The sequence below is a fragment of the Euphorbia lathyris genome, chromosome 5, assembly GCF_963576675.1.
Source record: "Euphorbia lathyris chromosome 5, ddEupLath1.1, whole genome shotgun sequence".
Lineage (NCBI taxonomy): Eukaryota > Viridiplantae > Streptophyta > Magnoliopsida > Malpighiales > Euphorbiaceae > Euphorbia > Euphorbia lathyris.
The window spans coordinates 3,040,845-3,054,602 of NC_088914.1; the positions used below are offsets into that span (position 1 = coordinate 3,040,845).

Sequence of the window (13,758 nt, forward strand, 5' to 3'; positions counted from 1 at the left end):
ATTGTTTATAAATAAATGAAAGCTTGAAGAAGTAAAAAAAACTAAGGATTTACAAATTAAGCTTACAATCCTAAAGATTTATAGAATGAGTTTACAATCCTAAGGATTTATAAATTGAGCTTATATTTATTATGTTATGTTACATTACGTCATGTTTAAGTTACATAACGTTAAGTTACATTACATTACATTAAGTTATGTTACGTTATATTATATTACTTTACTTTACGTTACGTTACGAATTGTAAGTTTAAAGATTGTTTATAAATAAATTAAAGCTTAAATAAATAAAACAAAAGCTAAGGATTTATAAATTGAGCTTATATTTATTACGTTACGTTGCGTTGCGTTCGGTGCGTTGCATTACGTTAGGGATTGTAAGCTTACTGATTATTTATAAATAAATGAAAGCTAAAATAAGTAAAAATGTTAAGGATTTACAAATTGAGCTTACCATTCTAAGGATTTATAGATTAAGCTTACAATCCTAAGGATTTATAAATTGAGCTTATATTTATTACGTTACGTTACATTACGTCATGTTAAGTTACGTTATGTTGCGTTACATTATATTACATTACATTATGTTACTTTATGTTATATTAGGTAACGTTAAGTTAGGTTACTTTGGTAACATTAAGTTATGTCACGTTACGTTATATTACGTTACTTTACATTAAGGTACGTAACATTACCTTACGTTAGGTTATGTTATGTTAGGGATTGTAAGCTCATTGCTTGTTTATAAATAAATGAAAGCTTATTGAAATAAAAAAAACTTAAGAATTTACAAATTGAGCTTACAATCCTAAGGATTTATAAATTGATCTTATATTTATTACGTTACGTTAGTAAGAGATTATAAGCTTGATGATTGTTTATAAATAAATGAAAGCATAAAGAAGTAAAACAAAACCTAAGGATTTACAAATTGAGTTTACAATCCTAAGGGTTTATAGATCGAGCTTACCATTCTAAGATTCATAAATTGAGATTGCAATCCTAAAGATTTATAAATTGAGCTTATATCTTGTCAAAAAAAAAAAAAATTGAGCCTATATTATTACGTTACCTTACATTACATCATGTTAAGTTATGTTACGTTTGGTGATATTATGTTGCGTTACGTTACGTTACGTTACATTATGTTACATCACACCACGTTACGTTATGCTATGTTATATCATGTTACATTACATTCCGTTATGTCACGTTCCGCTACATGATGTTACGTTACGTTACGTTTTGTTACGTTGCGTTATGTTACATTTTGTTACGTTGCGTTATATTACGTTACGTTTCGTTGTGTTGTGTTACGGTGTGTTACGTTGTGTACGTTATATTGTGTTACGTTACGTTAAAGTTTAGTTCTTAGTATAATTTAGGATTTAGTGTTTATATTTTAAGGTCTAAAATTATATTTTGTGGTCTAGAATTTCACATAAATAATTAAATAAAAAATAATTAACTAATTGATTATACATAATTAATTTTGTATTGGTTAATGTGTCACATGAAATAAAATTAATTGAAATTACTTTTTTTTAAAAGACACTAACTTTCAAGATTCATATTTTTCATTTGCTAGAAAATATTTATTATGAAAGAGAAAATGAATTAAAACAAAATAATCGGGTAATAAATTATATTAATTAAAAAAATCTCTACACACATTTTTGTAGGTACCCATGGATAAGTGATACCCAACAAGAGTGAACCATATATATATATAGATAAATATAATATAAATACATAAAATAATTGTGACCCCACTATCTATTAATGTCATATCAGGATAGTTCAATTATGTAATTTTCAGTCCACCAAAATATTTATTTATTGTTCAGAAATGAATCTGTCTAGCACATGTTTTCTTTCAAAAATAATAAATTAAGTTATCTAAGATAATCATATAATAAAACTATATAAGCTAATAAATTAAAAGATACACTCGGATTCATAATGTCTTATCTGGAATATATTTATACACGTTTTCTTAGAAAATAAAATATTATACTCTCGGTAATAGGGCTGTAACCGAACCGAGATTTTGTATCTTCAGGCTCGGCTCGTCATAATGTTAATGAGTTCGAGCCGAGCTTCAAGTTCAGTTCAAGCTTAAATTTGTGTTTAAGCTCGGCTCAATTAGAATCTCATTTGTTCACGAGTTTAGCTCCTGAGCTGCTCGTTTATTTTGTTCACAAACTTGTTTGCGAGCAACTCGTTTCTTTTATTCATAAACTTATTCACGAGCAACTCATTTATTTTGATTACGAGCTTTGCTTGCAAGAAGCTCGTTAAGCATGTTCATGAACAAGCTCATTTATTCTGTTTCGAACGAAATAATATCAAATAAAATAATATTATGTTTAGCGAATGAAATAATACAATTTTACATGTATAAACATTAAAAACTTATTTTCAGTTATTAAATAAAAAATAGTGTGAGGAGAGGGAGGCGGAAATGAAAAGAGGAGTGTGAGAAGGAGAAGTGAATGCAATGAAAATATGAAGTTAAAAATTCTAAATCCCTTTCATATCGTCATATCAAATTATAAGTATTAAATATAAATAATATTCGATATTATCATGAGCTTATTTACGAGCGTCTATCAAGCTTGTTTACAAGCCTCTATCGTGACTATTCATGAACATTATAATCGAGTTTGCCTATGAATTTGTTCATGAACCTATAATCGAGCCTTCTTGCGAGCTTTGTCGTGCTCAAGTTCGATTCGTTTATGAATCGAGTATCTAAATCGTGTTCACGAATGGTTCGTTTATAAATCAAAATGAACTCAATGTTTATCAAACCGACCACCAAATTACTCATAAATGGCTCGGCTTATTTCCAGCCCCTACTCACTGGGGATATGTTAAGTAAAAAGAAAGAAAAAACTTGTATTCTTATCTTTTCTTAATAATTGTTAAATAAAATTTCCAGAGATTTATATCAAGGAATCAACTTAGACTAAAACGCAATATATATATATATATATATATATATATATATATATATATATATATATAAAGGGATGTAAATGGTCCTTGTTGGTGACCCGTCCTAACAGGAACAGGGAATCTTCGATAAACATCTATATGGGACGAGGATGTGGATAGTTTTGTCTTCTGTTGTGGGATGGGGAAATGTATCCCCGTCCCGTGGGGATCCCCATTAATCTCCGATGGGGATCTCCGACTATTTTCCGTAATAATTGATTTTTTCGGATGATTTAAGTACATTTTATTAATTAGGTGATTGGTTGTTTTTAATTTTTAGTTTTGTATGGTTTGGAAAATTTGAGAATGTTTATTGATTTTTGGTATTATTAGCTACTAATTCTTAAAAGTTGTAGGCATTACTATTTTTTTAAACATAAACACAGTGATTCCCCGCAGGGAACATGGAATGGGGAATGGAAAAAAAAGTTTTGGAATATATGTAAAAGGCGGGGATCCCCGCAGGGATGGGGACAAATTTCTCCCTGTTTAACTCGTTGGGACGGAAATAGAGAATACCCAACTAGTCGGGGACGGGAATGAAAAATACATTTCCCATCCTGCCCCACCCTGTTTACATCCCTATTTTTTTTTTTTAAATTATTTTCTTCTGTTGTCTAATTAAAGGTTTATCAATTTCTTTATTTTATAAGACATTTAGTATTAGCAATCTATCAAGTCGTTGTAGTATAGTGGTAAGTATTCCCGCCTGTCACGCGGGTGACCCGGGTTCGATCCCCGGCAACGGCGCGTAGCTTTTTAATTTTTTTTAAAAAAATTAGTGGGTATTTGCCAAATAAGCATATTGAGCGGGGGTTAGTGTAACATTTTGAAGTTCGGAAATCGTTACATATATATGTAGGAATAAAGACAAAACATGTAACACATTGTCCCTATTTTGAAAAACATATCCTAAGGTACTTGTCTTTTTCACCGTTAGTCTTTTGATTTTTTTTGTCTATTTTTTTTAGATTTTTAACCAAACATATATTAGCTTTCAGGTGTCTATTTGTTTATGCTGAATATAACGGTTAACAATCTAAAAAAAATAAGCAGGAGGACCAAAATGTTAATAGTGATAAAGGATAGAGACTTTATAATTTGTTTTTCAAAATAAGGGACTAAACAGTGTGTTAGGTAAAAAAGTGAGAACTAATAAATTATTTACCCTAACTTTTAAGACCGTAAATGAGTTGAGCCACTTATTATTGGCTCGATTTATAAACAACCCGAATTTGAGCACAACAAAAGTTGGTTCTAAAGCTCATCAGTACGTTCAATTATAGGTTCATGAATAAGCTAATAAACAAGTTCGATTATAATGTGCATGAGCATGTTTGTATTCAAGAAATTTCAAATGAACGTAATTAATGAGTTTGGTGAAATTCATGGACATAATTAATGAGTTTCTCATGAACTAGGGTTGAGCTCGAGCTTATTATTTTTCTGACTAACCGAGCATAAATAGGCCAAGACTCAACTCAACTCGATTAAGGCCCTAATAATTTTCATATAGCAATTGACAATCAATTTATCTTAAAATAAAATTCAAATCACGTCATATCGCATTTTTTGGATGAATTAATTTGAAAGTAAGCTAGCAGAAATCGAAGTGCGGCCATCATGGCATAGCAGGGGTTGTTATATTTCGATGCCTCTAATATTTTCCTTGAGATTTCCATTCCGCACATCTCTAATAGAGGATGTCCAAAAGAGTGTCAGCTGATGTGGCATCAGATTTAACAACTTTTAAAGGGTGCCGATTATTGGAGTGATTGTGGGTGCCAAGGAAAGTTGCTAATTTTTGGCAACTTTGTTTATTATTTTTTTAATATAAATATATGGTTCATCTCCTAGAAATAATAAAATTTGGAGCTTTTTATTTTTAATATTTATAATAAAATAATAATTTGTAGGATTATAATGGCAACTTTTCAAGCAACCTCTATTGAAGCATTTTTTAAGTAAATGTTGCCAAAAGTGATGTGGATGAAAGAGACAATAAAATAGTATATTTTGGGATTATGAGTTAAGTTTTGGCACTCTTTTAAGCACCCTCTATTGGAGATGCTCTAATGTCTCTAATTAATTTCAGACATTATTATATAAGATATATATTTTTGTTCCTTATTCTGCACTTGTTTCTAAAAAAATATTCTATATTTTTTGTGATTTAACAATTTTATTAAGATTAATATTTTTAAATTCGATAAAATATTTGAATTTTTTTATTCAAGTCATACAAAATACAGTATAATTTTTATTATTTTTTTTTTAACAAATTCAAGTATATTCTTATGGTTATCATCTGTTACTAATTAATGATAAAATGATGCAATATGATGTGTGAATGACATGATTCATGATTGAAAAGACAATTTGATAAATTATTTTTTAAATTAATCTAACTTGTTAATGTTAAGGGTAAATTTACTCTATTACCAATATCAAAAGGTAAAAATACATGATTTTAAACGTTAAAGGTAAAACCATTCTATCCGTATTCAAAATTTTCTCCTACTAATGATAAAAAGTAGATTTTGTAGCTTTTAAGTTTTTAGTAAAATAATATATTCCTTTTCTATTATTATTTTTTAGAAAAAGTACGAAAAAATATTTGTAGTTTGCCCAATTTGTAAACAGAGGTATTGATTTAAAAGTTTACAAATAAAAGTCTGCAATATGTTTTATTTACAAAACAAAGTATTACAATAACACAGTTAAGTTCTGATTACAGCCAAATACATTTTTATATTAACAAAATTACTCTTGCATATCAGCAAAACACAACCCCCGAAAAAAATAACTTCCTAAATCGAAAAAATAAATAATATGGTGGAATTTTACGTTTTTTTACTAATCTAACAGTTTATAAACTAAATTGATATTTAACTTCATTTTACACAATTGCAATTTGATTTTGGGATCTGTGTTTTGTCAATATATAAATGTAATTGAAAAAAAAATTAAAAAATGTTTTTGATTATCACCAATTACTTAAAAGTTTAATTTTAAATACTTTGTTTTGTAAAAAAACATACCACATTCCTCTATTTGCAAATAAGGTAAACCACGAGTATTTTTTTTCCGTACTTTGCCCTTATTTTTTTCCTTTCTGTTATAAATTGTTATTGGCATTACATCCATTTGGATCCCCAAATTAAAGCTTCAAAGTCAATTAGGACTCTAAACTATCAAAATCATCAATCAGGTCTCTAAACTAAGCAAAAATCATCAATTATGTTCCCATCTTATCCTAAAATCAGAAATTATGACTATTTCATATAGACTGTAATAATCTTTATGTTGGTTCAACTTGAATTTGAAAAAGATGGTCTGAAACTGTTCAACTGAATGATTTTCGATGAGGTCTTAATTGAAGATTTTTGTTTAGAATGGGGACAATTGATTATTTTTTGTTAATTCAGGGATTTGTTTGATGATTTTGATAGTTTACGATCCTAATTGCCTTTAATGTCTTAGTTTAGAGAGTCAAATGGGTATTATGCCATTCAGGGCGGAGCCGGAGAGGGCGGGGAGGGTCGGCCGATCCTCCGGCCTGCCGGAACACCCCTACTAGGGGTGGTTTCTGGAGCTCCGCCCGTGAGATGCCATGGCTGGGAGCCCCCCTAACCATGGCCGAAGAAGAAGAAAAAGATGGGGCTCAGCCCCATCTTGTTTGTAAAAAAATTTCAAATTACCCTCATATTTTCACGTCCCAAATCCCATATTTAAAGAAAATTGAGGCAGATAATGAAACCAGAAAACAGAGAAAAATTGAAGCAGAGAATGAAATCAGAAAACACAGAATGAAACCAGTAAGAATAGAAACTGATTCTCTTTTTGAAAGAAGAAGAAGAAATTGCAGGGAGAGGAGAGAGTTTTTTTTTATCTAATTACTTTTTTGTTTTTTTATCAAAACCCTTGCATATATTTTATCAAAAAAAAAAAACCCTTGCATATATCAGAATCCTTTATGTTATTATTTTATATTTATTTTAATTGTATTCTTTTTAACATAAGGACAGAGATAGACCCGGCAAAACAACACACGACCCGATGACACGACACGAACACGACATGCTTTTTTAGTATTAGTGTTTAGGGTTTTATGACACGACACGAAAGTTGACACGACACGAAATGACACGTTAATTTTCGTGTCATTTTCGTATCAACCCGAAAACACGAAACTGACACGGATATTGAAAATTATTGTTATATTCTCTCGTGTTTTTTATATCACTTTATTAATACAGATAATAAAATTATAATTATTAATTGCAAATATTGATTTGAATTTCCTAAATTGTTATAAACACATTACATGACCCTCTAACATGATATTATCGAACTTTTCGATAATTATTGTTAACATACTAATCTAAAAATGATATAAAATGTTTAAAAACAGTACCATATCTTCTTATATTTTTAAGAGTTATTATTAATATATATGCATAACAAAATTACATGTAACCCGAAAACACGACACGAAATCGACACTAACCCGAACAGGTTAACACGACTTTGACACGAAAGTTTTTGGGTTGGGTTTGGGTTTACTCTTTTTTGACACGAACCCGAAATGACACGACACGAACACGACTCGAACACGATAATTGTCAGGTCTAGACAGAGATCATAAAAGAAAAAGGGTAATTAATTTATTAGTCCCTATATTTTGACAAAACACACTGTTTAGTCCCTGTATTTTCAAAAACACATGGTAAGGTCCCTAACCTTTTTCTCAGTGAACTGTTTAGTCCTTCCGTCTGTTTGTTACATTTTTTACCGTTTATGACTTCGGAAATGACTAAATTACCCTTTACTATTTACCTTCAAACTTCAGAAGAGTAATCCAATTTAGAAGAAGAAGCTATTTGCATGGAGAACAATAAAAAGAACAGACTCAACGCTTACGAATTTAAACGATTAAGAAGAAAATTAAGAACAAGAACACTCAAAGTTGATTTCAGATGCATTAGAGTTTAAAGGAAAGCAAAATAAAGGAAAAGAAGAACACAAATCCAAATTGACTAACAGAATCTTCATGAGAGTCTAACGGCAGGGACTAAACAGTTCACCAAGAAAAACATTAGGGACTAAACAGTTCACCGAGAAAAACGTTAGGGACTTTAGTGTGTGTTTTTGAAAATACAGGGACTAAACAGTGTGTTTTGTCAAAATATAGGGACTAATAAATTAATTACCCAAAGAAAAAAGATAAGGGTATAGTAAGATGAATCTATTAATATACTTAAAGCTGGATACTAAGGTTGTGATGTGTCCAATTTATAGAGCTCATGTGCTTACCTGTAATTTTCATATTATTAGGAAGATTGTTACTAATTTTTATCTTTTAGGTTTTTATTTATTTTTAATTTAATTTACTGCACTCTCCTTGGTCGTGCTTGAACTGCTATACCCATTTTCTCTCAAAGCCGTTTTTCTACATTACTTTGAAAAAAAAAAACCGCTATACCCACTGTCGGCTGGATGAAGTTGAGTATAATCGGGAAAGAGGAATTAATTATGCATAAGAAATCTTCAATAGTTTGCGATTGGTCTTCATCAGAAAGTAAATAATCTAAAGTTTATCAGCACAAATCTTCATTTTCTTTTCCTTGGCATGTTATCAACTTGATTTATGAGCTCACTGTCCAAATTGAGCATCCACTTGCCTATCAATGTTATGGGGTAACCTCACTTTCACTTTCCCTCTTCTTGGTTTAATACTGATTAAACTCCTGAGTTAGCTGATGGGTTGAATACAGATTAAAGGTATCCACTTTTTCTTATTTTTTGCATAAACGATGTACTAGGGAGAGAGAGCTACATCTATTCTATTTCGAAGCCATCTCTGCATTGGTGGCGAGTTTGCTTCTGATTGCGGTATCACTCTTTCGTTCTTCTTTAGTCCTAGCTATCTCTTATTTTTACTCATGCTATTTTTCTTTTGAGCTTTTACGTGCAGATTCATTTCCTTCTCTGCTTACAATCAATGTCTTCATTGTTGGTGATTTTGTACATGATAGGTAATTTGCTTCTTCAGATATTCGTTTGACGGGATTGGGTTAATCTTTAGCCTCAATTATTGTTTTCTTGGATCAGGCTATATGAAGCAGTAACACTAATTTGCTTCATCAATTAATGCGCTTGATAGGTTCAATGTCTTTATTTCACTTTCTCTATTGTTCGTGCAATTGGAGACAATATTTGTTCTTGCAATCATATCTGAAGGTAGTTACTTTTATCTTTTGTACACCGAAACAAGACTTTGTTGTTCTGTGTCTTGATTGGGATTTGTTTGATGGTTTAATTGCTTCATCTGTGTGTGGCTTTAGTTAGATCCTAATTTTTTTTAATGATAAACACTTCCAATCACTCTTTCTTCTATTATTACTCAAACACGCCTTGTGTTGCAAGACTTAAAAAATTATCACTAAGTTGTTGTATGTATGTAGTTTCAAATTTGTACAATTGATTGAATGGTACAACTTATTTTATATTGTAACCCATTGATTCTTTTATTCTTTGTGGTTTTTGATGTTTTTCCGACTCTTCTTTTGCAAGAGCTTCCAATGAAGTTTTTTCTTCAAGATTAATCTACTATAGTTTGTGGAACAGATTACATGCACAAAGGATTATTTTTGTACAACTAATTTTTATGTGTTTATTTGGATCCGTTTTATCGAAAATTTTGATATATTTATGAAAATTTATTGCTGTAATTGGATCATTTCCCTTCCCAGACATTTTTTTGGCCATCATGAGGTTACAAGGGAGCTCCATTTAAATTGTAATTGTTAGAGTTTGTAAATTTCTACTTTTATCTCCTCTAATCGAGTCTCACACTTGAAATGAGAACATTGTTCAATTTTTATTTATTTTAAAAAGCAGTTGAGCAAGAATATATTTTATCTCTATTTGAAATAAGTGCTCTAATATTGATTTTATCTTTCAGCATAGGGCTGACCAGGAGACCATATTCTTGAAGGAGGAACAACTAAAAGTTTGGATTGCACGTGTTCAGGAGATAGATACATTGCAATAGAGACAGGAGAAGAAGTGTTCTGAACTCTCTACAATTTCTGTCAGTGAAACTTTCATAACGTACATGATTCAGTTAACTCTGCTATTCAAGTATTTTACACAGTTTCATCTCTGATGAAGCAAGAAGTGATATTATTTGTCTCTTCAAATCTGTAGATATGACTACGCTGGAGTGGTCAATTCTTGATATAGAATATGAAACTTATACTCATGTATTTTGCTAACTTTGTTGGCAGTGGATGGAGTTTGTTGTGCCACTAACAGATTCATCAGTATGAAAAGACACGAGATAATGTAATGATTTTTCTTCTTCTTTTACTATTTCAATATGAGTTTTAACTGTTTATGTGTTACTTGCTTTTTTTTGTGGTTTTGAGTTTTCAATTAATTTATTCTCCCCCTCTTGCAATTTCCTCTGATATGGGACTGGTGATTTGAGAGATCGATGCTGCACATTTTTCTCTATAATGGCAATCTTCTGCTGTTCACTTACACTTCAATCCGTTATGGTGTTCAAAAAAATTTCTCCCTCTTCTCTCCCATGGTTACAGCCTTTACACTTTGCAGCATCACAAGATACAGATTCTTACTGGGTTGTACGTTTTATTGCTTTTTGCCAAAAATGAGAATAAAAAAATTCCATTTTTTTGGGATTCATTGGTTCGATTTTTTCCTTTTGGTGAGTTTTTACTCATTGTAATTTCTGCTTTTGAATTTGCACTTATAATTTTGACAATTAAATTTGCTTAGTTGTTTTTAATCAAATTCATTATTTGAGAGGGTTTGTTTGTTAGCAATTTAGTTTATTTCTACAATTTATCAGTTTTAAACAATTTAATTGTACCGTACTAAAAATTACTTTTATTTGTATAAGAAATGAAATATTGATTTTTGTGTCAAATGCTGTGAATTATTTTAGTTTTAGTTATTTATATGTTATTTTAACTTTTGACAAAATTCTGAAAACATCCTATCATCATAAGCAAAACACAATTGAATATTGGAATTTAAGTAATATGTAATGTATACTTCATTTTAGTTTTAAATTGTTGTGATATGGATAGATTATATAATATGTAATTTTTTTATAAATTTAAAATTTATTGATTACTATAATTTTAAGTCATCGTTTGATTTTATTTTTATTTTTTTGACACCAGAATATTATAAGGCATCCTGTGCATTGCACGGAGTTCACGCTAGTAGAATAGAAAATGTTATTATTATCATTATTTTTAATTGTATATTTTTTACTTTAAATTGAGTGTTAGTAGCTTAGCTCTTAATTAGTATTAATTTATATGGGATAAGGTAAAAAAAAAATACTCCTAATGTTTACATCCAGAAGCAATTTTATCCTTAACGTCTAAAATAATGCATTTACCCCTAACGTTGGCAGCCAAGAGCAATTTTACCTTTAACAATGTCAAGTTGGGTCGATTTGATGAAATATTTGAATTTTTATTATTCAACTCGTACAAAATACAGTATTTTTTTATTTTTTATTTTATTTTTTTCCACATCTAATTATATGTTTGTGATTTGTTACTAATTAATGATAAAATGATGCACATATAAAATGTATATGAGAAGATTCATGACCAAAAAATAATTTAATAAATTATTTCTCAAATTGATCCAATTTATCAATATTGGGGTTAAAATTGCTCTTAGATACCAACACTAGGGGTAAAATTGTACCATTTTAGACGTTAAGGGTAAAATTGCTCCTGACTATAAACGTTAGAGGTATTTTTCTTTTTTTGTTTACATGATTATTATTTTTTAGGATCAAATTTCATTTTCATGTTTTTGGAGAATTACAAATTTGACCAACTTCTAAAAAGGTATAAACTTAGTTTTAATGTTTTCAATTAATATCAATTTTACCATTATATTATAGAAATTTTGAAAAAGTTAGATTTTACTACTATCACTACAAAAAAAAGAGTCTTTACCGACGGAATTTAGCTTCTGTAGCGACGGTTTTTTCTGTCGCTATAGACTTTAGCGACGGTTTTCAAAACCGTCGCAGTACCGTTGCTACAACAGACGTTGCTACGACGGTTTTGGGGCGGTTTTCTGACGGTATGACAGTTTTGAATTTTTTTACTGACGATTTTGCAGCGTTTTACCGACGGTTTTACAACTAGAGACTTTTAAACCTCCTTTGGATCATTTTTTTAATTATTTTTTTTATATAAAATATTTCAATACTTTTTATAATAAAATATATAATTACAAAATACTTTTAATGAATCAAATCAACTAAATTTTTTATCCAAATATTAAGAACATACTTTCATATATTATGTAATGGAGTTAATATTCATTTCTCATACAATATAATCCAAAATTGTCAAATTGATATAACTGCTACAACAATTATCAAAACTAGTTCATTAGAAAGTAAATCTGTCAATACAAAAACGTTTCACTATGCTGTAAATTAAAATCTCTGAGAATTCCCTACTTGGAGAAGCCTTCTTCACTTCTGCAATCAAACCTGGAACTCCAGTTCAAATATAAACTTTCCTTAAGAGCTCCAACAAAGGCCCGAGAGAACACAAAATCTCCAAGTTATATTCATATAAAATTGTACACAACCAACTATGCAAAATATTTTCCATAAAGATCTGATAGAGCTTAAAATGTTTACTCATAGCACTTGATCAACAAACATCATTCATTCTGCAGTTATACGTACCTCTTCGGCAAACCAGACTCGAGGATGTGTGCTTCCCTCAAGGACTCCAAATCGACCTGAACATAAAGGCACATAATGAATTAAGAACATAAGATAGAAGAGTTTAATTAACATCAATAATGCCATCTTCATATTGTCTAACCCTCATTGATACTCACTGTCCTGCAATCCCATCAAGTGCTCTGACTACAGGGTTGAACAATTCAACCAACTCATTAACTTTGCTTCTATCCTTTAGAACTTCCTGCAAGAGAGAATCAAATGCACATCTCATAATTCTTCAAAAATTCAAGCGGAACTTTGGTCCATAGCTAAGGTAACTGTTTTCTGTCCATTAGAATATGGCATAAGTCATTTAAACTAAGTTGCTTAATGTAACAGAGTCTCAGATTGTGATCTGGTAGTGAAGCGAATTCATCGCAATCGTAATCGTAATCGTGTTCCTCTTGTCATACGTGAAACGGTATATGATTTATCTCAATGGAAAACATAGAAATCCATTTAGGTTTTGTACAAATGCATTGATGGGCAAAAAATGAGCGAACTATAACTGGGCTTTGCATTGTACTTGGTGTTTCACCATAAGTAAAGAGATAGTTGGATAAAATTGGAGTAAATAAAAGTAAATAAGTAATTTTATAGTGACACTTTTTAGAAGTGCATTTACAAAAGTGTTGGTACAGGGGTATTTTTTTTTTGTAGTGTATGAATCAAGCCTTCAATTGTTTTTAGAAAAAAATCTTTGTGCAATAGAGCCCCTCCGGACCTTGAACCCTGGCTCCGCCACTGATGTCATTGTTATTTTAAAACGTTTCTATTTTTTTTTTAATTAAAATTATAAAATCCAGGCTTATATAGGAACTTACCTTTTCCTAAGTCTTTATCTATGCATACTCTAGTCACACTCACCCTAACCCTACTCTCCATTAATCTCATTGTTTTATGAGAACAAAATGAGTTTTCCAAAGTTTAGGACCACTTTGATGATTTTAAAA

At 30.2% G+C, this 13,758-nt stretch overlaps 1 non-coding gene across 1 annotated transcript; it reads left to right on the forward strand.

The window, feature by feature from the left end:
• Positions 1 to 3,678: 3,678 nt before the first annotated feature.
• Positions 3,679 to 3,750, forward strand: TRNAD-GUC (transfer RNA aspartic acid (anticodon GUC)). The gene has a single exon. It is a non-coding gene; the product is annotated as a tRNA-Asp (tRNA).
• Positions 3,751 to 13,758: the final 10,008 nt, after the last annotated feature.